The sequence below is a fragment of the Camelus bactrianus genome, chromosome 12 (assembly GCF_048773025.1).
Source record: "Camelus bactrianus isolate YW-2024 breed Bactrian camel chromosome 12, ASM4877302v1, whole genome shotgun sequence".
NCBI classification, from domain to species: domain Eukaryota; kingdom Metazoa; phylum Chordata; class Mammalia; order Artiodactyla; family Camelidae; genus Camelus; species Camelus bactrianus.
The window spans coordinates 39,683,965-39,711,072 of record NC_133550.1 but is presented as its reverse complement, the minus strand read 5'-3'; the positions used below and the strand labels follow the sequence as shown (position 1 = coordinate 39,711,072).

Sequence of the window (27,108 nt, the reverse complement as noted above, 5' to 3'; positions counted from 1 at the left end):
GGGTACAGACTTTTTCCTCCCCTGCAGAGTTAAACTTCACAGAAAGGGTAAAATTTCAATTTTAGAAAAGAAGAAATCAGGTCAGGAAGGTGTAATGACATGCAGACTGGTAAGGAAGGGAGAAGGCACATAGCAGGCTGAGAGGATAGTGCATGAACAGTCTGGTCAGAGCACAGCTCTCCTATAAAGAACAAACTGGAAAAGGCAGAATGTGATGAGATTATTTGAAGAGTTCAGATTACGAAATGTGAACCTCAGTAGGAAAGAGTACTTCTATCAAATTTTTATATAGTTCATATAAACATCCCTGAAAAGTACACACAGAGTAGGCAACTTGAGAAACTTACTTACTGAACCTAATACATTATGTGTGACAAAGTTAAAGTAAAGCTCGTTTACATTAGGCACACTACCTAGAAAACACACACACGAAGAATTCTCACAGACTCACTAATCTTTCTGTTAAGATTTCATTCTTTCAAGCTTCCTGAACTAGAAGTTTTCAAGACAAAATGTTGACTTCTGATTTCTAAGGTTTTTAACACACATGAGTCATTCTTGATTTTTCTTCTTGACCAACTCTTGACTATTTCATTACTACAACATGAGCATGCAGGAAAGAAAAAGGAGGAGAGGACTAAAGTGAAGCCTACAGGTTTCCGAAATACAGTCAGGACATGATGTAAAGAAGATTAAATTTCAAGTTCCAATTCCCATTACTAATACTTTGATTTCAAATAATTCATTCAGTCTCAGTGTCTCAAATGTTCTCACTCGCTTTCTTACATATTTGAAAGGTTACTCCATTCAATATCACCAAAAAGTGCTCTAAAAACTAACTACAGGCATAACTCACTTCATTGCATGTGACTTCTTTATTGCACTTCATGAACAGTGCATTTTTTACATATCAGGCTGGTGGTAACCCTGTAATGTCATATGATAATTAGCATTTTTTTTAACAGTAAAGTATTTTTTAATTAAGGAATGTATTTTTTTAGACATAATGCTATTGCACACTTAATACATTACACAATAGTGTAAATATAACTTTTACACGCACTGGGAAACAAACAAAAAATCTTACTTTATTGTACAACCAAACCCGCAATATCCTCTGAGGCATGCATGTACATGCCACGCAAACTGTTACCATTAAGGGTTTTAATGAGAAAAGAGTGAGGTTGTTGGCTGAACCAAGGTTTAAAAACCACCTGTGGACAATAATGCTCTATATTACCCTAAATTGGTACTACTCTATTATTTGAGAAAATTCCTGAATATAACCACACTTCAGCTGGTTAAAAAAGAAATACTCAAAGGAAGGGGACTACCGGACATACTCTGCCCCAAATAATCAAAGGCTAACTCATAACTATTTGCAACTCTCTAGAGAGTCCTATATGACTCTGAACTTTAAAGCATTCTAATAATTCTAAACAAAATGAGTTTGAAATCACAGCTTAATACAAAAGGTGAGTATGAACTCTAACAACCTAGAGGCTAAACCCATGCATTTAGAGAATTTTGTATCCAGATAATTGTAGGATAGATACATTTAATTATATTCTAGTTGAGTATTAGACTTGTTTACAGAGATGTTGCTTGGCAACAAGCAGCGCTTTAACAACCTACTCAGTTTCAGATATACTCAAGTATTCTGTGCTTACAGTTTGAACACATTATGAATTATATACTATGTATGAGAAACTAATAAGTTTCTTGTTATTCTAGACATCTTCGAGATTTTACTGAAATAGTTTCATCATTACAACTCGTGTGACCAAAGGCTTTTAAAATACTTGGCAGTGGGCATTCTTAAGAGCTAAGAGCCCATTTATTTTGGTCAAAAGTTGCACACTAAAGACATAGATTGTCCGTTTAAGCTCAGTATACACTCACATATCCTAATGTTATCCTTGTAATGACAGCCAAAATCGCCCCGAATAGTCTTCGGGGTCAAGGAAAACGGCAGCATAATTGTTTTTTCACAGAAATGAAACTGGAGGTACTCCACGTTTAGCCAATTTTTAAACCAGGGCTACCCAAGCATTACGCTAAAGTGCATCAAAAAGATCCATAAAGAGTTTCACGTGTACTTAATTGGCGACAGAACATTCTCACAACCTACATTTCTAACACCTGCTGCAACTGCTTTACAGGAAAAGTAACAACAGAAAAATTCAAGGGCAAGTTGTGAAGAAAAAAGCCATGAGTATCCCAAACTACGGACAAGATAGCGTTACGTACCTGACTCACACGGTCCTTGCAACCTGCGCGCAGAAAACTTAACAGTAACCGGTGTCTCGGCCGCACTCGCCACCGGGGGACACTTCCACAGCTCCAACCACGGGCACCCACGGCACTCTTCTAGCCGGGGCATTGGGGCCACGGGAAACAGTCTCGCACGCGGGGTGCTGGCCCAGCCCGCCACGCCTGACGAGGTCTCGGAGGCCGCTCGAAGCGCAGGCTGGAGGAGGAGCAGGAGCAGGCGAGCCGAGCGTGCCCCGCGGGCTCCCAACCCCAGGGGAAATGGGAGGTAGCCCGGGAGAACTCCGAGGGCCGAGAGGGAGGAGGCGGAGGTGGCGGTGGAGAAAAGCCCCGCTCCTCCTCGGTGGACAGGCCTTCTCAGGTCTGGGGGGGCCGGTGCTGACGTCCGGTCAGGAAGCCACCCTCGGCCCGCCGCCTGCCGCAACCTCAAACCCCGCGGCCGCCGTCTCGAGACCTAAAGGCGCGCGAAGCAGGAAGTCCCGCCCCCACGCCGACGTCACCGACGCCGCGGCCGCGGTCCGAGGCTGTTAGAGGGCGGAAGCTGGCGGACCGAGGCGGGAATCCCGGGGCTCGGGTGGCTCTCCGAGGGACACTGGAGGGCCGCAGAGATCCCCTGAGCCTAAGGGAGCGGACAGTCCGGGACCGCGCACTTGCTTCCGGGAGCCAGAGTGACGAGCGCGGTTGAGCGGGAAGCCGCTCTCCCTCTCCTTCTTCCCACGCAACATCTCCAGTCCTTTCCCCGTCTCGCGCTTCCCCATCCCTCTGCCGGCTCTTCCTACACTTTATTCTCTGAGACTGCGTTAGTGGTCCTGCCGCCACCCCCGCCTGCCTTCGTGCCCGACCGTACAGTCAGTGGGTCCCGAAGTCTCCTGCCTCCCACCTCAGCCGTGGGGCCTCATACCACGACTGGGGAGCCGGCGCGGCTCGCAGACAGGGAACGGCCAGGTCAGGACCAGGGCCCAGACGCGAATCTTTCCCCGCAGCCGCCCCAATCTTTTCGCATAGTTAACCTCAGATTCAGGGCCCACTGGGGTAGCATTGTGAACGATTTGTCTTTAGTTTGTAAACTAGAGTTGGAAGACAGTTACTAGCTTTTGACAACGTCAGTTACATGCCGAGAGCTGAAATAAAGTAGGGTTTCAGCCTTTCAGAAGAGGAGGTAGGAGAAATAGGCACGCTCCCTTCTCCCACGTTTGTTCTGTGTCTTGGTTGGGTTTTGACTCTCACTATCATGTGGAGTGCAGCTTATTCCCCACCCCACTCCCCCTGCCCCCGCCCCCGCCCTAGGTAGGGTAACATTTTCGGGCTCTAGTTATGATTAGAAAGACAACTGAGATAGGAGCTTTTTGTTGAAATGAGGAAAGAGGAGCTATTAGATGGGACAGTGAGTTGGGTAATGGAATGTTAATGGATGGGTCACGTAGATGTGGGAGAGATCAGTGAACAGAATATAGAATCCAGAAATAAAACTGCTGTGTACGTAAGAGTGTTTAATATGATAATAACTCACATCTACTGAACACTTAACCTGAAAAAGGGCTCCAGTAGTTGATACGTTATCTTGTTTAACTCTCTGTAACATAGATGCAATTATTATCTTGATTTTACAATGTCAGCCAGAGCTATAACTGGTAAATGTTGAAGTCAGGCAGTCTGACTCCAGAAGTCTCAGTGGTATCAGTAAACTATATGCTACAAATCATTGGTCAGTGGGAAAGAGATTATCTGAGGAATACTAAACATTGGGGACAGGTTTTGCATATTTTTAATTTGTTAAATAAATACCAGATGAATCAAGAATTTAAATGTGAAGAATGAAGCCATAAAAATACTACAAGAAAATCAAAGTGACTTATCTTTATAATCTTGAGCTGAGAAAGGCTTTTTCTAAGTATGAAGCAAGAACCAGAAACCATAAAAGAAAAAAGTTGATAAAAGTTAACCACATCAAGATTCTAATCTACACATAAAGTCGTAACATACACATAAATAATAACCAGTGGAAAATAAATGTGTGTCATGTGAAAAAAGAATGAAAAACTTTCCAAATACACAAAAAGCTCATAGAATATCCATTGTAAAACTCAACACTATAAGTTAAATTGTCAAAGGATATCAATAAGACATTCCTAAACCAAGAAAAAAGAACATGTAATTAACAGATGAAAAGATGTCCAGACATCCTTTTTGTCTATCAGTGTAGATAGTGAAATGGACATACAATTACCGTCATGCATTATTGGTGTGAAACTGAAATTGGTACACCCTTATTTACCAAAATTTAACATAAGCATTAGCCTTTGCCCCAACAATTTTATTTCCTAGTTATTTGCTCTAAAGAAAATAAAAAGTTTACAACGATGTTCCTCACTCCCTTTTTATAATAGGTGCTTCTAGAAAAAACATAGCTACCTCACTAGGACACTAGTTAAATATATTCTGATACTTACATACAATGAAATACCCTTGAGCCATTAAAAACTAGGAGGTAAATCTCTTTATTTACATGAAAGTATGCCCAAGGTATATAGGGGTTTTTTCCCTCAAAAAAGCAGAATGCAGTTTAGCATGAACAGTGTCAGCCCAACATAAGTAAGTGTGTGTGTAATGTGAATGTAAGTATAAAAAGATTAGGAAGGATGTTGGACAGAATGCAACTGATTTTTATTTTATCTTTTGGACTTTTCTATGTTGTTTGAATTTTTTATGATGAATATATCATTTTTACAAAAACAAAATTGTGTTTTAATTAAAAATATGCCAGTGAAAGTTCACTACAGACCCTCACAGGTGGATAGCCAATGTGAAGTAATTGTATTTGGGATCTAAATCTCAGCTTTTTAAGTGTCCAAGATTTGATTACATTAATTTGCCTAGAGTTGAGCAATCTAATCTGTCACTTGGACATCATGATTCTGACTCCCCAGATTGGACTGGGTATCCTTCCTATTTGCTCTCTCTGTGCCTCTCATAGTCTTTGACACACTGAACTGTAATTCCTTCTGTCACTATTTACTCCTACCACATACACACACATCCTTTTTCTGCCATATGTTATGTGTTTATTTCCCTCAATTCATTTTCTGTCATATACTTTATTTTTGTGTGCAGAAGTTTTCATTTTAATGTAATTATACAGATACTAAAGAGATAATTTCACAACTTTATGCCAGTAAATTTAACTTAAGTGAAATGGACACATTCCCTTAAAAACACCAAAAAAAAAAAAAAAAAAAAGAAGAAGAAGAAGAAAAGAAAATCTAATTATCCCAAAATCTATGAAAGACATTGAATTTGTAATCAAAAACCTTCCCACGAAGAAAACTCCAGGCCCAGAAGGCTTCACCTGTAAATTTTGTCAGGCATTTAAAAAAGTTAAAATACCATTCCTAAACTATTCCACAAAGTAGAGCAAGAAGGAACACTTCCAAACTAATTTTATAAGGCGAAAATAATCCTGATACCAAAAGGAGACTTGACAAGGATATTTTACAAGAAAATTACAAATCAATATCTCATGAATATAGTTTTTTTTATTCTTAATGAAATATTGGCAAATTGAAACTTGGAATATAGAGGATAAGATATGACCAGAGAAAATGAGTTAACACTACATTCACCACATTAACAGAATGAAAAACAAAATGATAGTCTCAATAGATGCCAAAAAAGCATCTGACAGAATTCAAAATTCATTCATGTTAAAAACTCTCAGCAACCTGGGAATAGAAGGGAACTTCCTCAGTATGATAACATCTTTGAAAAATATAATGGTGAAATACTTTTCCCCTATAATCAAGAACAACATAAGAAGGTCTACGCTCAACACTTCTATTGAGAATGATACTGCAAGTCTCAATGCAATGATCCAATAAGAAGCATAAACACTGGAAAGACTTGGACTTCCTTATTGCAAAACTTATAACAAAACTATATAATCAAGACAGTGCTGTACTACCAAAAACATACATAAATATAGATCAGTGGACTAGAATTCACAGGCCAGAAATAAAACCTTACATTTATCATCAATTGTCTTTGTACAAAGGTGACAAGACAATTCAGTGGGGGAAAGAATAGTCTTTTCAATAACTGGTACTGGGAAAACTAGATAAACTACATGGAAAAGAATGAACGTGGACCTCTACCTCACACTCTGTACAAATTTTGAATCAAAGATCCAAATGTAAGGGCTAAAACTATAAAACTCTTAGGAAGAAACATAGCCATAAATCTTCATGACAATTTATTAGGTAACAGTTTCTTAGATGTGACACCAGAACACAAACAAAGGAAAAAAAGATAAATTTCACTTCATCAGAACTAAAAAGCTGCTTTAAAGAACACTATCAAGAATGTGAAAAGACAACCTACAGAACAGGAGAAAATATTTGAAAATCATACCTGATAAGGGACTTGAATTCAAGGTATATAAAGAATGCTTAAAATTGAACAATAAAAAGACAACCCAATTTAAAAGTAAACAAAGGATTTGAATAGAGATTTCGCCAAAGAAGGTATACAAATGGCAAATATGCACATGAGAAGTGATCAACATCATTTGTCATTAGGGAAATACAAATTAAAACCACAAAGAGACACCACTTTATACCCACCAGTATGGTTATAATCAAAAAATGGACAGTAACAAGTGTTAGTAAGGCTGTAGAGAAACTGGAACCTTCATATCTCTGTGATGAGAATGTAAAATGGTGATTTGGGAATGGTTTGTCAGTTTCAAGAAGTTACATATAGAGTTACTGTATAACCCAACAGTTCTATGTGAATGGAAACTTATGTTCACACAAAAGCTTGTACACAGATATACATAGTCACATTATTCATAATAACCCAAAAGTAGAAACAACCCAAATGTCCAACAAGTAATAAATGAATAAACAAAACATACTATAATCTTTGTAATGGAATATTATTCAGCCATAAAAAGGAATGAAATACTGACTCCTGATACCACCTGGTGAACCCTGAACACATTATATGCTAAGTGAAAGACACATATTTTATAATTCCATTTATATGAAATGCAGAATAGGCAAATTGATAGGGAAAGAAAATAGAAGTTGTTAGGGGATGAGGATGGGGACAATGGGAAGTGACTACTAATGAGTATGAGGTTTATATTTGGAGTGAAGAAAATAGTCAAATTAGTGGTGAGGATTGCATAGCTTTGTGAACATACTAAAAACCACTGAACTGTACACTTGAAAAGGGTGAATTTTATGGTATATGGATTATATCAATAAAAAATTAGAAGTAAAACTATATTCACAGGCAACATGGTTATATACTTGAGAAAAGCATATGGAATATACAAGAGAGCTACTAGAACTAATAAATTAATAAAGCAAGTCATAGGAAACAGGATCAATATACAAAAATCAATTCTACTTCTATGTACCAGCAACAAAAATTGGGAAATGAAATTGAAAACAACACCATTTATAATGTATCCAAAACATCAGAAACCTAGGAATAAACTTAAGATATGTATAACACCTCTGTATTGAAAAAAACCACAAAACATAGCTGAAGAAAAAATGTTAAATTTAAATGGAGGAAAAAAACCCCATCATATTCATGAATGGTAAAACTCTATCACTAAGCTGTCCATTCTTCCTAAATTGATTTGTAGATTCATCCCAATCCTTATCAAAATTCCAGAAAGCTTTTCATCAAGACATAGATAATTCTAAAATTTATCTAAAAAGGTGAAAGGTCTAAAATAGCCAAAACAATCCTGAAAAACAATAAAGCTGGAAGACTTTACCTGATTTCAAGCCTTCTATAAAGTTACAATAAGCAAGACTGTTATTTGCATAAGGATAGGCTAGTAAATAAACAAATTTGACTCTAGAAATAGACCCACACATATAGTCATTTCATCTTTTACAAAAGCAATTAAATGGTGAAAGAAAATTTTTTTCTAACAAACATTGCTAAAACAATTGGATATCTATTTGTTAGAAAAAAAAGCTTCAGCCCTATTTCACTCCATACACAAAAATTAATTAAAATGACTCATAGGCCTATTATAAAACCCAGATACCTAAAACTTCTAGAAGAAAAAATAGAAGAGCATCTTTATAACTTTGGAGGAGGCAAATATTTCTTGCATATGAAACACAAGACACTAATCCTAAAGGAAAAATTTGACAAATTAGACTTAATCAAAATTTAAATTTCTATTCTTCAAAGAGAGCATTATGCTACAGACTGGGAAATATTCACTGCAATTATATCTAGCAATTGTATCAAGAATATAAAAAGAACTCTAAGTTAACAATAAAAATTAAGGTATGAACTATAACTCATTTAAGATGATTACATCTCAACAAAGTGGGTATAGAAGGAACATACCTAAATGTGATAAAAAGCGTATATGATAAGCTCACAGCTAACATCATACTGAACAGTGAAAAGTTGAAAGCTTTTCCTGTAAGATTAGGAATGAGACAAGGATGCTCACTCTTACTAGTTTTATTCAACATAGTTTTGGAATATACAAGAGAGCTACTAGCCAGAGCAATTAGACAAAGAAAAGAAAGAATATTATGTATAAAAATATAACATATCATAATTGTAGTAATTATATTAATTCTTAAGAATATATATGGAAAACCCTAAAGATTCCACCAATAAACTTAGAACCAGTAACAAATTTAATAAAGTTGTAGAATAAAAAATCAATATGCAGAAATTGGTTGCATTTCTGTACACTGATGAACTATCAGAAAGAGAAATTAGGAAAATAATCCCATTAACAATTGCATCAAAAAAAATAAATACCTAGGAGTAAATTCAACCAAGGAGGTGAAAGATCTGTACACTGAAAACTATAAGACATCAATGAAAGAAATCAGAGAATATACAAATAAATAAAAAGATATTCTATGCTTATGGGTTGGAAGAATATTAGTAAAATGTCCATACTACCCAAAGCAATCTACAGATTCAATACAATCCCTATCAAAATTCCAATGGCATTTTTCAGATATAGAACAAGCAATCCTAAATTTGTATAGAACCACAAAAGACCCCAAATACCTAAAGCTATCTTGAGAAAGAACAAATCTGGAGGCATCATGCTTCCTGATTTCAAACAAAGCTATAGTCATCAAAATATTATGATATTGGCATAAAAACAGACACATAGATCAATGGAACAGAAATAGAAACCCCAGAAATAAACCCACATGTAAATGGCCAATTACAACAAAGGAGCTGAGAATATACAATGGAGAAAAGACAGTCTCCTCAATAGTTTTGGGAAAACTGGATAGACACATGCAAAAGAATGAAACTGAACTGCTATCTTACACCATACACAAAAACTAATTCAAAATGGACTAAAGATTTGATTGTCGTGTACCCTAAAGGATAGCTTGATCCTGGATAGTCAAGCTTCTGGGCCTTGGTTGGAGGAGCTCTGGTCACCTGCTGCTAATCCTCAGTATAACAGAATCCTGTCTCTGGTGAGTTGTTGCCTCTATCTCAAGTGGCCCTTTCACACAAGGCAGCAATAAGAGCTCCTAAAAGGACAGAGTGCTGGGTCTCCCCTGAGTTTACCAAATAGTCTGTGTAAATGATTTGAACCTGTTAATAAAAACCTGCTTAATTAAAAATAAAAAGACTTGAATGTAAAATCTAAAGCCATAAAACTCCTAGAAGAAAACATAGGCGGTAAGCTCCTTGACATGAATCTTGGCAATGGTTTTTTTTGGATTTGACACCAAAAGAAAAGGCAACAAAGGAAAAATAAGTGAGTGATATTACATCAAACTAAAATGCTTTTTTGCACAGCAAAGGAAGTCATCAACAAAATGAAAAGGCAACCTGCTGAAGGGGAGAAAATATTTGCAAATCATATATCCAATAAGGGGTTAATATCCAAAATATAAAAGAACCCACACAACTTAATAGCAGAAAAACAATACAGTTAAAACTGGGCAGAGACACAGTGGTGACTGTAGCTAATAATATTGTATCGCACATTTGAAAGTTGCTAAGAGAGTAAATATTAAAAGTTCTCATACAAGGGAAAAAAATTTTTATATAACTATGTATGGTGACAGACGTTAACTAGACTTATTGTGGTGATCATTTCATAATTATATAAATTCCCAATCATGTTGTACACCTGAAACTAATATAATGTATTTCAACTGTATGTCAATAAGAATTTTTGGGAAAAAAAAAAGATAGTAGCAAAGGCTTGAACAGACCTTTTATGAGATATACAAATGGCTGATAACACATGAAAAAGTGCTCAATATCTTTAGTCATCAAGTAAATGCAAATTACAGCCACAATGAGATTCCATCTCACATGCAGTAACGTGGCTAAACTCAAAGTCTAATAAAAACGCAAATATTAGTGAGGATTTAAAGCAGCTAGAACTAATACACTGCTACAGTGTACTAATACATTGTGAGTGCAAAATAGTACAATCACCTTGGAAAACTGCTTGACAACTTGTTTATAGTTAAATATTCATCTAACATATTCATGACCCAAGCAGTTTCCCTTAGTTACCAAAGAGAAATAAAAATACAAGTTCAAAAAAAAAACTCACACAAAGAAAGTTTAAAGAAACCTTATTTATAATAACTAAAAACTAAAACAACCCAAATGTACATCAACAGGAGCATAGATGAGCAAATTATATATTTACACAGTAAAATACAATACAACAATAAAAAGGAATTGCCAATATGCCTAACAACATGGATAAATCTCACAGATATTTTGGTAAAATAAGAAGCCAGGCACAGCAGAGTACATGTTGTATGGTTCTATTTACGCGAAATCCAAGAAAGACAATACTAATCTGGTTTTAGAAATCTAAACGTGGCTGCAGAGGACAATGACAGGAGGGATACAAGGAAACTTTCTGGGGTGATGGAAAGGATCTATATTTTGTTTTGAGTGGTGGTCACAGAGGTATACATACAGCTGTCAAACTTACCAAAAGAACATCAGAACAAAGTTGAAGGACTGAGGCTACCTGACTTCAAGGCTTACTATAAAGCTACAGTAATCAAGACACTATAGTATTGGCAAAATAACAGACAAATAGATCAGTGCAATAGGATAGAGAGCCCAGAAACAGACCTCCATAAATTTAGTCAGATGATTTTTGACAAAGGAGCAAAGGCATTACAATGGAGCAAAGATAGTTACTTCAACAAATGCTGCTAAACAACTAGACGTTCACATGGAAAAATATGATTCTAGACACAACCCTTACACCTGTAGCAAAACTTAACTCAAAATGGATAATGTAAAACACAAAACTATATAACTCCTAAAAGATAATATAGGAGAAAACCTAGATGACATGGGGTGTATTAATGCCTTTTTCAAAGTTTACTTATTTACTTGTTTATTTTTAACTAAAGTATAACTGGCCTACAACATTATGTTATTTCTAGGTGCACAACACAGTGGTTACATTACAAAAGTGGTCACCACCATAAGTCTGGTTACCATCTGTCACCATACAAAGTTATTACAATATTATTGACTACATTCCCCATGTTATACATTTCACCCTCATGATTCATTTATTTTGTAACTGGTGATGCCTTTTTAGATACAACACCAGACATCATCCATGAAAGAGGTAATTGATAAGTTGGACTTCATTAAAATAAAAAACTATGCTCTGCAAAAAAAAAAAACAATGTCAAGAGAATTAGAAAACAAGATACAGACTGCAGAAAATATTTTTGCAAAAGATACTTGATAAAGGACTGTTATCCAAAATATACAAAGAACTCTTAAAACTCAATAATCATAAACAATCTGATTTTAAAATGGGCCAAAAACCTTAACAGACACTTCAACAAGGATGATAAACAGATGGCAAATAAGCATGTGAAAAGATGTTCCACATCATAAGTCACCAGTGAGATACATTATACATTTATTAGAATGGCCAAAATTCAGAACACTGATAACATCAAATGGTGGCAAGGATATAGAGCAACAAGAACTCTCATCCATTCATTGCTGGTGGAATGCAAAATGGTATAATCTCTTCAGAAGACAGTTATTTGGTTTCTCAGAAAACTAAAAAACTCTTACTGTATGATCTAGCAATTGCACTTTCTGCTATTTACCCAAAGGGGTCAGAAACTTACGTCCACATGAAAACCTACCCAGAGATGTTTTAGTAGCTTTATTCATAATCACCAAAATTTGGAAGCAACCAAGATATCATTCAGCAGGTGAACTGATCAACTATGGTACATCCAGACAATGGAATCCAGACAAGAAATGAGCTATCAAGCTGTGAAAAGATATGGAGGAACCTTAAATAAATATTTACTAAGTGAAAGAAGCCAGTCTGAAAAGGCTACGTACTGTACGATTCTACAAAAGGCAAAACTGGAGACAAAGATCAGTGGTTGCCAGATTGGTGGTGGGGCTGGGAGAGATGAACAGGCAGAGCACAGAGAATTTTTAGAACAGTGAAAGTATTTTGTATGATATTATAATGATGGATTATGTTATTATACATTTGTCCAAACCCATAGAATGTACAACACCCAGAGTGAACCCTGAGGTAAATTATGGACTTTGGGTGATTGTGAGGTGTCAATGTGAGTTCATCCTTGGTTAAAAAAAAAAAAAGGACCATTCTGGTAAATGATGTTGATAATGGGGGAGGATATGCCTGTGTGGAGCAGGGAGGGTATATGGGAAATCTCTATACCTTCATCTCAATTTTGTTGTAAACCTAAAACTGTTCTTTAAAAAAAAAAAAAAGGTCTTTTTGAAAAATGAACATCTAAGGTGTGTGCATTTTATACTATTTATATTATTTAATTATACCACAATAAAATACATATTTTTAAATGCTAATAAAGATGATTCCTTTCTATTAACTGAAATACCAGTGTCTGCTGGTAAAGTCCATTTCTTCCTGATACCAAGATGACTGAGAAATCTAACTAGTAATCAGAAAGTTACTAGGTGAACCCATATTCAGAGCAAAGGAAAGTATATGGTCCTGAGGGGTAAATCAAAATTTCAGAAAAGCCTGATGAACTGTCAAGCAACAACAATCATGTTTGTTTACTATGGCAGATAAATGAAAGAAATAATTGCTACAAATATGAAGGCTTTGATATCATGGAGCTAACAAAGTCCACATTATATATACATAAGTGGAATAATTAGGAACCTTATTTTGTTTTTATAAGTTTACATTTTAAATGAGAAAAAGTGAGGACATGTGGAGTGTTTGAGTAAGAAAGAATGCTTTAGGATATGGGAATTCTTTTAATAAAAAGCAGGCATTCCAGTATTGCTTCTCACCTTTAATACTTGTTGCCAAAGCTAGAAATAATGTAAGAGGAATAAACTTGTATTTCAGAATGTCAAGGAAAAAAGTTATATGTCATATGGCTCAGCGGTAGACAAAACTATTTTTGTCGTCTTAAAATTTCACATACCTTCTCCTCTCTTTTTCTATTTCTCTTTCATCATTCTACTTTTCTTTCCTTCATATTCTCTGTCTTTCAATCTATTCATTTGTTCTCTCTTTCCTCCTCTGGATCAGGTTTTTAAACCTTAGTTTCATGACTGACCTCCTAACGAGTCATTTTAGACACTTTTTTCCCCAATTTCCTCCCTTACCCACTATAGGATCTAAAACTATGGATATCATGTGTACCCCTTTATGTGGTGTGGCTCTTTGGAGGGCCACAAACCATTGTAATTTCTAAGGTTTTTGCCCGTTGAGAATGCATGCTCCAGATAATAAGCTCTTGGAGGGGAAGGATTATGTTCGGTTTACTGTTGTATGTTCTGTGCTTAATATATAATGCTTGGGACATAGTAGGCAATAGATAAATATATTAGATGAATATGTATGAATTAAAAGTGAAAATGATCTTGGCTACAAACTTATCGGTCAACTAAACTAAAATTCTTGAATCTTTTTCAGACAATGCTGTCTGTCTACTACTGACTACTCCACAATCCGTCCACATTCCAAGAATGTCTTCCTGAGACCATATCCTTGTGACTTGATGGAAACTTGGAAAGCACTCTAATCACAAAAGCAGTCCTTTTGGAGCCAATTCCAAGGGTGGGTTACTTATACAGGGAGCTAATTTCGTCTGTCATAACTGGTTTTTCTCCCCAGCTTCAGTTTCAGAAAGTGGTCATTTCCTACATTTTTCTGTAAATTCTGAGGCTATACAGCCTCTTTGGTACTTAAAACCCACTATTCAGAAAGCTTATCGGTTTCCACTGAGGTCCAAGAATTAGATAAGAGAATGAAAAGAAGGTAAAGGCACTGTAGGAGAGGGAGAAAAGAAACAGAAGTCATTAAACTTTTCTGTTTCTTCATTGTTTTATCTCTAAGAGCCCTTCCAGCTCTAAAATTTTGTGATCTTGATGATTATGCTCTGAGCGAGTGGTTCTCAACAGAAGTATTTTATCAATCTTGTAAAGGTATCATTAGTCACCTCAGGATTGGGGGGACAGTACTACCAGCATTTGTGGATGAGGACAGGGATGCTAAACATCCTGCAATACATAGGACTTTGGTCAGTTCAGGTCCTTGAAAGAGCAGATGCCAAGACAAATCAGATGTGCAAGAGATTTACTGGAGGAAAGAGCTATTAAGAACAAAATAAAGAGGAAGCAGTAGGCCAGGAGTGCCTTCAGACTGATTCTGCTGCCCATGAAGCAAGAAAGAGAAGGAAGCAAGGTTAGGGAAGAAGAGCCTTAGGGTACCATTCACCTCTGAGAAGTCTTGGCCAGACAATAAGGAGCCTCAGAACAAAGACTGACCATTTGAAAGGTCCCAATTTGGGCAGGCATGGCTGGGCTCCAATTGTCCTGCTGTACTCAGCCTCTGTAGGGAGCAGTTAAGGGAAGGTAACTCTGCAACATAAATGCTGTGGTGAATTCCCAAGGTATGGCACTAGAAGACTGTTAGCTAACTACAATCCTCACAGCAGTGTCTCTGTCTCTCTGTCTCTGTCTCTCTGTCTCTCTCTGTCCGTCTGTCTCTCTCTCTTTAAAGGAAACAAAAAATGACACTGTACTCAGAAACCCTTGGCAGTGAAGCAAGAGAACAAGATGATATAAATAAGAATATCTTATGAGACATACCAAGGTGACTATTTTGATGCGTTCTCTTTTCTCTTTCTTTTTATTCCCCCTAGGTTAAAGTTGGATACAGAGTAAGTCTTGGGACACAAGACTTTAGAGCTGAGATCCAGCATGGAAAATAAGATGAATTAACTTCCCAGGCTGCATGAGTATTTACATTTCTGAGTTGCAACAAGTTTCTTCCATCTTTTGACCTCAAAAGGCATGTGGGAACTTTGGGGAAACTACATGCATCTTTTAAGTTTTGCTTATTGTCCTCAAGAGAGTGACAGCATCAGAATCTAACTGTGGTGACACCATCTGGCCTACAGTATCAATAATCTTATCACAGATCCACCCCTGTGGTTTCATATTAGACTCTTTGAGGGCCCAACTTCATTGTCAACTTCATTCACATTAACAGTTTTAGCTGTGATGCTTGTGAAAGGCCAGCTTGGGAGAAATTCTCTTGGCATTATTTTTAATTTGTATGACTTTTGGAGGTGAACTAATGCCATTTTTAACTGCTGCTGGAGGCATTTTGTCAAAGGATTCCTTTTTTAGTTCCTTCATCTTCGTCATCTGCTTCATCTTCTTCGTAAGTATTATTTCCCAATATTTCTGTAGCTTTAGAAGTATTTGCATCTATTATTTCCTAGCCACTTCATAATTTCTTTAGTTCTATTTTTTCTTTCTGGTCTTTCCAGCCAGATCTCTCTTGAAGGGAGATCTGAGCAATGCATCCCATGGCCACCATAAAGGAGGTTATTGGGACAAACTATACCCTCATCACTCAGTTGGTCTCAGGGATGTAATTATTATTCATCTTCCTCCTCCATTATCCATTTCAAAATCTACTCTCCTTTGCTTGTCACCTCCACAGGTCTCAGTGGCTTATACCTGGGTATGACCCAAATCCTCATTCTTGATGAGAACATGTATTTACTGTTAACAATACACTTCTCAGGCTGGGATTGCTGCACATCCCTTCCACAGTTCCAATTAAGTATCAGGAGATTCCAAATGGACAACGTGGAATCAACATATATTTTTCCCTGCCCATTTTATGAAAGCAGCCCTTCCTCTTCCTGTTAGTCTAGGTCAGTTACCCTTGCCAAGATAAGGACTCCTCTTCTTGCCTGCTGGTGCCAGGACAGAAAGAATCCAAAGTACCCGAACAGTAGCCATAGCTTTTAATTCACTAGGATCCTTAGTTCCCTGGCAAAAATGTACTCCCTCTGGGGACCAAGACTTCTAAACCTGCAAAGCCCAGAGTTGTGGGAACAGGAAGCACAGTCTCCCAATGACTCATTGAGATGTTAAGTAGGGCCACTCTGCTCCCTCCCCTGGACCCATATATTCTTCCTATTAGGGATAGTGCCATTCAGAGATCTCTGGTTTAGTGTATATACTGCATCCTGAAGGTTGGCACTCCATCCTTGCAGAATGCTACCTCTGAACTGGCATTTCAGCTGTGCCTTCAGTAGGCTGTCCAGTGTTCTTGTAAGGCTGGCAGCTTCTGGATAGTGCTACAGATACAACCAGTAGGGGGTCTCGGTCATGAGCTCATACCCGAATCACCTTCACTGTTAAGCGGTTTCTTTGTCTGGTATGTTGAGTTGGATCTCAAGCCAGTGGATCTGGCCTTCCAAAAGCTCCTAGACAGTGACACAGTTGAGGCTGTGCAGGCAAACGGCAAACCCATACCCAGAATAGCATATATCCCTATGAGAATGAACCAATGGTCACTCCAGGATGGAAAGGGCTCTGTATTGTTGACTTGTCACCAAATGGCTGGTTTATCTCCTCAAGTAATAGTGCCATTTCAGGGACTGTGTTGGCCTCTGCGGCTGGCAAGTTAGACCTTCAAAGGCAGAAGTAGCTAGACTGACCTTGGTAAGAGAGAATTCACATTGCTGGACTCATGTGTAACATCTACCCCTGCAAACATGGCCGTTCCATTAACTGCCCATTGTGCCAGTTCTGGGGTGGGCCTGACAAAACTTGACTGACATCAACTAGTAGAATTTTTTGTCTCTTTGGTTGTATCATTCCTTTTCCGTGTTTAATGTTTTCTGATCAGAAGAAATATAAGATGAATAAGAATCTTCACTCTTGCACTCTAATATGTCTGACCACATGCCTCTACTCCAGACCTCCCATCTCCAATCTTCCAGTCTTTTCCTTCAAAATCCTGACCAGCTGCCCAGGCCACTGCCACTGCCTAGGAATATGTACAAATTCTCACCCAGGTCACTACATCTTCCACACAAAGTGGATGACCAGCTATGCTTCTTTAAGCTCTGCCCTTTAATCCCTCCACTGTCTTTTAGGGACACCACTGAATGTGGCTATAATGTGCTGCCACCCATTTTCAGCTTCCACCCACATACCAAGCATTCATAATCAAGCTTGAGCTTTTTTCTCCTCCCTCAGTGGGTCAAATATGACCCCCTCATCTGGCCATACAACCTGAGGTGGTGTTGTTGGTCCAAGCATAGTGGGTGATATGGGGGTCTGGGCTACTAGCTCATGTTGTTTACTCATGCTTTCTGATCCTACTAGACTAAGTTTGATTTTGAACGCATCATTTCCATATTACGATGAACTGCTGCAAGGTCCATCAACTTCATGACTGGACATATCTGGCAGAACTCAGCTCATGAGGGCACTTCTGGACACATGATAACGTGGTGCCCCATAGTCCAGCTTTCTGCCCCTACTAGGGCTCAGGACCATGCCAGGCACCATTTCTTGAAAGGACTAAAGTCGTCTGCTGCAGATGGCATCACCTGCAGGAGTCTATACTGTGACCTCCCACTGGGACTTGCTGTAAATTCCACACTCACTACTGCAGAGCCCACTGCTGTTCCAGGCTGCACTCAGAACGGTCACCCAGGATATGAGCCAGAGCAGTATTCCTAGGTATGAAATCTGTGCTTCCAGAACCCAACGTGGCCCATTAGATTTTGTGCTTCACTACAGCAGGAGATGCAAGATACAGAGGAGGGGGTGTCTCCACATGCCACTGACTACTGGACCTCTAAAAACCTTACAGAAGTAGCAGATCCCTGAATCTTCTTAAGGTTTATCTCCTACCCTCTGGATGCATGTGTCTTATCAAGGCCTCGAGCATACAAGCCACCTCTTTCTCATCCTACCCATCAGTGTATTATTGGTATAAAATACCACTGTGATGTTTTGCAGGCTATCCAGACAGTTCAGCTCTCTTCAAACTGTATTACAATAGAGGACAGAAGTGTTAACATAGTCCTTGGACAAAACTGGAAATAAATATTAACTCCTCCACATGAATGTGAACTGCTTCTTATCCTTATTTCTGACTGGAATGTAAAAGAATGCGTTCACCAAATCAATGGCCACATACTATGCACCCGAGGCCTTATTAACCTGCCCTAGCAATGGTACCATGTCCAAAACAGCTTGAACTGGGCCAACTACTTGGTTAAGCTTGCTGTGGTCATCCTACGTTCATTGTGCAGGACTCAGAGCGACAGGAATCACCACCTTCTCTGGGACACAATATAAGTTTTCATTATCTTAGCTGGGCTGAGGAACAATTTTAAAGGCTTCCGGTTGGTCTTCCTCACTATGATAGCCCTTTTCTAACAGCCAAATGACCCAGTACTCCAACTCCTAAGTATTGTCTATCCCGATTACATACTCAGGGACCAGGGAAACGATCAGCAGCTGAGCCTGCAGACCCAGTGAACTTTCTGTAAACCAGAACTCAGCGAGGACTCTACGAGCTGCTTCTGTAAGCCTCTGCTGTGACAGGGGGGCAGTCTGAGTCTCCAGTCATCAAAGTCTACTCAGAACTTAGCTTCAAAGCTCCTTGAAATGACTGAGTATTGCTCTTTCCCCATCGTAAATACCTTACTTAGGTAAACACCCTGGGTCCCTTTGGGGGAATGACTGGAGGAATCATTATGATATAGTATACTTTCTACAATGTTGTGGAATCCTTCTAGGGATCCAGTTACTTCTTAAGTCAGTGGATTCCAGATCTGAAAATTGGCTCAAATTTGGAAACTAGGTAATATATTGTCTCTTTTTATTGAGATGGCAGCCCTTAGCCCCCTCATCTCCATTCTTGCTTTCTTCTGGCCAAAGATGAAACAACATAAGCATCATAATGAGTGAGGACTGAAGTGAATTAAAAATATGAAATATATTAAAATCCACAAGTACATACTGATATTCAAAAGTAAAAATTTAGAATATAAATTCATTTGAGGACTGGTTTATAAAGTAAAGGAATTAAATTGAGCACTTACATTGTCTTTCCTATTATTTCTTATCAAATACTTGAACTAAGAAAGTTTTAATTTCAGGTAATAAACATGAAAAAAATTTAAAATTAGATATTACCATTTTGCACCTCTCGATGAAATAATGGACAGAGGCAATGATCATCAGTGGCTGCTAAGAAGGCTGCTGGGAAGCACTGGTACAGGGTAGATCACGCTGTCAACATTTGAACTCACTAATCAACCTTTATATCAGAAAAAGCAACAGCCAGGTATCGATGTGCTTTCTGCTGTGATGCAGTGAGAAGGGCATAGCACCATCTGTGAAATACTCCTGACAAAAGATCAAACCTGACTATGATAAAGCCTTTAGATCTAACAGCTGGATTACAGTAAATACGGAGCTAAATGGAACATGACAAAATGACAACATAGGGACACAATCAGCAAACTCCTGAATGTGGGAAACTATGTACCAAATGATCCAGTTTCTTTAACAAATAAATGACAGGAAATAGAAAAATCATTACAGATTAAGAGATTTAAGAGACATATCAACCTAAGGCAGTGTTCAAACTGATAAAAAATAAATCAAGTGTAAAAAGACATGAAAATCTGAGAAAATGTAAAACAATATTTGCTGATACTCAGGAATTATAGTTAACTTTTGTTAGCTGATATAGTAGTATGTGATTATGGGTTTTCAAATTAAAATATTTTTTTATGAATGAAATAAATCTGAATGTTATCTGGGATTTGCCTTAAATAATCTGAGAAAATGGGGATGTTATACAGATCTGTGGTTCTCAAACCCTAGTGGACCTACAGATCAGCTGGAGAGACTGTTAAAACACAAATTCCTTGGGCCCTTCCTCAGAGATTCTGATTCAGCGGTCTAGGGAGAGGCCAATAAATTAGCATTTCTAACAATCTCCTAGATGAGAGAGATTGCTACTGGTCCAGGGACTACGTTTTAAGTAGCATTGGTAAGGATGAAAAAAATTGGCTATTTGTAATTGATCACTGTTAAAGATGGGTTCTGATAAGTACACAGTAGTTCACTATACTTAATATCATTCTGAACCCAATTTAGAAGTGTGTATGGTGGTAGGGGAATGGGGTCCCCACACCACCAAGCAACTTCCCAGCTACTAGCTGAGTGGCCTACAATTCAACTCAGTTCTGACACTCTCTACCCAGAGACAGCATCAGATTCCACAGGTTAAGGACTCAGTCCCACAAGACAGCACAAATTCCCTTCAGATGCCAACCACAAGCCCAGGTTACCACCTGTACTTCTGACTGACTGGCTAGAGACTGGAGGTTGCCAGGACCCCTTCATCTGGTTTGATTACTTTGCTGAAGAGGCTCACAGAACTCAGAGAAACATTTTACTTACTAGATTACTGGTTTATTATAAAAGGATGTAGCTTAAGAACAGCCAGATGGAAAAGATGCAAAGGGCAAGGTATGAGGAAAGGGCGAAGAGCTTCCTTGCCCTCTGAGTGCATGACTCTCCCCAAATCTCCCTGTGTTCACCAACCCAGAAGCTCTCTGAACCCCATCCTTTTGGGTTTTTATGGAGGCCTCATTTCATAGGCATGACCGATCATTGGCCATTGGCCACTGATTCAACCTCCAGCCCCTTTGTCCTGCCCGCAGGTGGGGGGAGGGGTGGGACTGAAAGTTCCTACCCTCTAATTCCCTGTAGTTCATCTGGTGACCAGCCTCTGTCCTTAGGTGCTTTCCCAAAGTTACCTCATTAATATAACAAAAGACACCTTTGCTGCTTTGGGTTTTAGGAGTTCTATGCCAGAAATTGGACCAAGATCAAATATGTTTTTTTTCTTTTTTCTTTATTTTTTTAAACTTTTTTATTGAGTTATAGTCATTTTACAATGTTCTGTCAAATTCGTGTACAGCACAATTTTTCAGTTATACATGAACATACATATATTCATTGTCACATTTTTTTCGCTGTGAGCTACCACAAGATCTTGTATATATTTCCCTGTGCTATACAGTATAATTTTGTTTATCTATTCTACATATGCCTGTCAGTATCTACAAATTTTGAACTCCTAGTCTATCCCTTTCCACCACCCTCCCGCTTGGCAACCACAAGTTAGTATTCTATGTCTATGAGTCTGTTTCTGTTTTGTATTTATGTTCTTTTTTTTTTTTTTTAAGACTTCCACATATGAGCGATCTCCTATGGTATTTTTTATTATAAATCACAATATCACAATATTATTCTCCCTACTTTAGCATATATGTGAAATTTTTCATAATAAAATTTTTTCTATAAAATTCATATACCAACACCTGACAACTTCTATTATATATGCCAATTTTCCTCAAGTGTTTATACATTGTAATATGTATTTTTATTATAAATTAACCCCATCTTATTTATCCTTTATAATACAGTTAGTACATTATATTGATTTTTAAATGATGTATGTAGGCAGGTTGCATCATTTATGTATCTCATTTGAGAAAGGTTAAAAATAATTATTATAAAACAGGAATGTTGAGTCTAATAAGGGCGGCAGCTGCTAATCTAAGACAGTCTGGAGAAATGAAGGCTATGGAGAAAAGCAAGCTGGCAGCTGAATCAGGGGCTTCAGTGGTAACCAAAGCAGGTATCTCATCAGACCTATGAGGGTTTCCACTTTCCTAAAAGAGAGATTTAACTAATCCAAAGTGTTCCTGAGTCCTCCTAGGAAATTTTCTTGTTCACCATTAGGGATTTCCTAACTATTCAAGATAGGAAAATGATCCTGAAAGACAAATTGATTTCTCTCCAACCAACAGCAGGCTAGTTATTAACACTCCAGGAACTTGTCAGAGAGCTCCATTTTAAATAGATGACTATCCAGCACTAGACAAGAAAGAGCTAACAGTTTGAGACAGAGAGCCTAAGGCACTGGCTGCACTCTGGCATCATCAGGGGAACTTAAAAACATACTGATAGCTGGGTCCCACCCTTGTGATATAAATGATCAAGAGTAAGTAGGCATTCATCATTTAAAAGTTCACAAACAATAAATATAGGAGAGGGTGTAGAGAAAAGGGAATCCACCTACACTTTGGTGGAAATGTAGTTTGGTGCAGCCATTATGGAAAACAGTATGGAGATTCCTCAAAAAACTAAAAATAGACCTACCATATGATCTAGCAATCCCACTGCTGGGCATATACCTAGAGGGAACTCTAATTCGAAAAGATACAGGTACCCCCAATGTTCATAGCAGCACTATTTACAATAGCCAAGACATGGAAACAACCTAAATGTACATCGACAGATGACTGGATAAAGAAGCTGTGGCATATTTATACAATAGAATAGTACTCAGCCATAAAAAAGAATAAAAGAATGCCATCTGCAGCAATATGGATGGACCCAGAGATCGTCATTCAAAGTGAAGTAAGCCAGAAAGAGAAAGAAAAATATGGTACGATATCACTCATATGTGGGATCTAAAAAAGAAAAAAAAGACACTAATGAACTTATCTACAAAACAGAAACAGACTCACATAGTAAACAAACTTATGGTTACCAGAGGAAAGAGACTGGGAAGGGGTAAATTGGGAGCTTGAGATTTGCAAATATTAACTACTATATATAAAATAGATAACAAGTTTCTTCCATATAGCACAGGGAACTATATTCAATATCTTGTAGTAACCTATAATGAAAAATATGAAAACAAATATATGTATATATATATATATGTATGACTGAAACGTGCTGTACACCAGAAATTGACACATTGTAGCTGACTATACTTCAATTAAAATTAAAAAAAGTACTAGGTATTGGAGATTTTAAGCTACCCAGTTGATTCTAAATGGGCAACCACGATTAAGAACCACTGCAAGAAGACTGAAGCAGTGGTTCTCAAACTTCAGAGGGAATCCAAATCACCTGGAGGGTTGTAAAACACTGTTGGTCTGGAGCGGGGCCCAATAATTTGTGATTTTGAACAGGTTCCCAGGTGGTGCTGAGGCCGCTGGTTTGGAGACCACACTCTGGGAACATAAAGCACTCTGCTGCGTACCCTAAGCACAGTGGCTGTCTCAAGGAAGGGTACTTGTGTAAGTGAGTTGCTGAACTTGACATTTTTTAATAGAACACCATTTGATTCAAAAGAATGCTGACACAATGGTTGTTCAGACTCGGGTATTTGGGAGACATTTTATCAAAAATAAAGTGTGCCAGTCACTTCAAGAAAAATAAGTGATGGCATTTGTTACCAATGACAAAATTTGAGCTTTCAAGTGAAAACTAGAAATTTGGAAAACTTGCATCTAGCATCATGAGCCTGACTGAATACCAATACTTAAGGATTGCTGTGGTAAGACTGGTGGTGATGTTAATGAATGTGACTTTTTTGGATATTATATAATGAAATGTGTTAACAATTGGAAAATCTGCATAACTCAGTGAACAGTATTTTCCAAATAAATAGTGCATGATGTTATAAAATCTTATATGGATGACAGAGCCATTCAAAGAAGTTAGACTGATTTTAATGTCACAGAATATGATATAGTTTTAGATTCCACATTGCAACTAACATTTTAAAACTACTACCTGTGGAGGTCTGGGATATACAAAAAATACCCAGTTACCTGCAAAGGTCACTAAAATACTCCTGCCCCTTTTCCAACTACATGTCTGTGTGGGATCAGGTTTTCTTCATGTATCCTCTGGGAGCAAAAACTTTTCCCTTCGTCCATTCTAAATTCTTTGGCTGGCCTAATATTAAACTGACATAAGACAGATTAACAGGAGAAAAACAAATTTAATTTTGTACATACAGGAGCCCACAAAGACTTGAGAGACTCTCCAGCAGCCAGGTAATTAAGGCTTACATACCATCCTGAGCTAAGGAGAAGGAGAAGAGGATAGCGTTGTAGGATCTCAAAGGGAAGGAAGATAATTCACAGGAAGATAAGAAGAGCAGACGTTTGGTAAACAAATGTTTCCCATGCCATGAAGATAAGTCTTTAGGATATAAGAAGTTATCTTTGGTTATAGCTCTCTTCTTGGTATAGGTCTCCTATCTAAATTCTTTTAGGCAGTTCAAGAGGAAGTAAAAAGCTCTTCCTGAGTCTGCCAGGCCTTAATTGTCTTCAGTTCTAAATAATCCATATGCCAAAGTGACATATTCTGGGACAGCCTGCTCTAAACCCCCTCAAACCAAAGTAACATATCACAACAGACTGAATGCAGAATCAGATGTGAGAATCCCGTTGTCTTCTATTAAACTGGACATTGAAGAGACTTGAAAAAAACATTGTGACATAATGCCACTTCTACTTTTTTTTCTTCTGGCAAATATTTAATATTTAATTTTTCTGGCAAATATTTAAAGTTTAGTTTAGCAGGCAGTAACTTACTATTGTCATTTTAAAGTAAACTAGTATTTTTGTAAACTCTGAGTTTTAATTTCTAATAATATAAATATTACCAAACATAGGGCATATAAATGTAAGCTCATTGAGGTCCTCAATAATTTCTAAAAGCATTAAGACCAAAAATGGAACTGCTGTTCTAGAATTCCAAGAGTGTTCTGTTTCTTGACTACTGTGGCCACATGGATATTTGTTTTACAGTTATTTCTTAAAATAGGTATACATATTTTATGTACTTCTGTGAATATTACATTTCACAATGTTTTTTTAGTTGCAATTAAGGAATTTGCCTCTAAGTATAGTAGAAAAAGCAAGGTTTTAGAAATAAAAGATTTATGATTCAACTTCTCTATGTATGTTAACCTGTTGCTGTAATAACACCTTCCGTAAAGCATGAAAGTGCTTTATAAACTGTAAAGTCGTATGCAAATATTGGCCACTATTATTATCGTAGAACATAAACATATATGTTAATTTAAAAATTTCTCCTAATGAACCTGCCTGTGGCCTTTAAGCAGACTTTTGAGAATTCCTTAAACCATCATGTTTTCCATTTTTATTTGACTTCCAAAATACTTGGAGGCAAATTCGTTGCACAGTGTTAATAACACTATTGTAGGTTTGTTAGATTACTTCTCCAAATAATATGTATTCTTGATTTACCTTTTTTAAACTGCCTCAACTGATATGTCTCAATATTGTCAGCGACCTCAAATACTTTATGAAAGAAGAGAGTAAATCTTACATACATTACAAAGGATACTGACAGCATGAGAGGGAAGATGGCCCTTGCATGTCGTCTTTTTAAAGGTTATGAGGAAACGTTTGTGGCAATCTCGTTTCCCTCTTTCTGCAGCGCATCACCCTCAGATAAATAAATAAAGCACAGTACTTTCATTTCCAGGCAGTTGTCATAGCAACTTTTGACTATCCAGAGCAGAAGGAATTCTCATATCTTAAGCCCTGACTCCAGAAGAGCTAAAAAGACACAAAGACTAAAAGGAACATTAAAGAATGATTTGCAAGATGTAATGAAACTGGATATTTGTTATTCAGAATTTTCCAAGTGTATATACTTTTTCCTCTGACATATATTTCCCCTTATAGCTTTCAAAACTCAATAGATACCATTTATCACTTATTACATGCCAGACACACAGAACATTACATACATTGCTTTTTCAAAAATACTCCCAACAACACTGTAAGTGTGGTGCTATTTTTGTCCACATTTTACTCACGAGGAAATTGAGTTTGGCTAGAAAGATGAAGCAATTTACCCCAAGCCACACAGAAAGTGCTCAGCCTTTCAGCCTTCAACAGCTGATCACTTCTTAAAACATTCTCAAGTTTTCTAAATTTCCTCCTGCTTTACTGACCAGACACTTTGTTTCTGCCTGACCTTTAAATGTTAGCAAGCCCAAGACTCAGACCTGAGTGCTCTTCTCTGTCTAGATGATCTCTCCAGTCCTATGGTTTTAAATGCCTTCTATGTGTTGATGATTCCCAAACATGTATCTCCCACCGCAGATATCTCACGTGCATTCAGACATGTATGCAACTGCTTGCTTGACACAGGTATCTAACAGATATTTCAAAAATAATAAATCTTAAACAGCTCCTGTCCTTCAGTCTTCCCTGTCTCAATAAATGGCATCATTGTCTAACCCAAGTGCTCAAGCCCAAATCCGAGTCATTCTTGACTTCCCCCTTTCCCATACACCCCACTGCTAATGTATAAACAAGTTGTACCAGATTCATACCCAAAACCTATCTTAAATCTACCTCTCTTGGTCCCCATGGCCATCACTTTAATGAAGGTCACTGTCTTTTCCCTTATATGCATTTTGAAATGGTCACCACAGTAAGCCTAGTTACCACCTGTCACCATACAAAGTTGTTAAAATAATCCTGACCATATTCCCTGAGCTGTACATTACAGCCCCATGGCTCATTTATTTTCTTCCTGGAAGTTTGTGCCTCTTAATGACCTTCACCTATTCTGCCCTCC

At 37.7% G+C, this 27,108-nt stretch overlaps 1 protein-coding gene across 14 annotated transcripts in view; it reads right to left on the bottom strand.

Moving 5' to 3' along the window:
- The window catches only part of CEP83 (centrosomal protein 83), a 156,900-nt gene that overhangs the window by 104,962 nt on the left and 24,830 nt on the right, over positions 1-27,108 (bottom strand). For 10 of the 14 annotated variants that reach the window (XM_074375269.1, XM_074375273.1, XM_074375268.1 and 7 more), the window contains exon 1: positions 2,251-2,747. The exons of 1 other annotated variant lie outside the window; for it this stretch is intronic. The gene's annotated coding sequence lies outside the window, so the exon portion shown is untranslated. Of the gene's footprint in view, positions 1-2,250; positions 2,749-27,108 lie in introns of those variants that run through there. 3 more of the 14 variants (XM_074375278.1, XM_074375279.1, XM_074375281.1) reach the window with 1 other exon arrangement.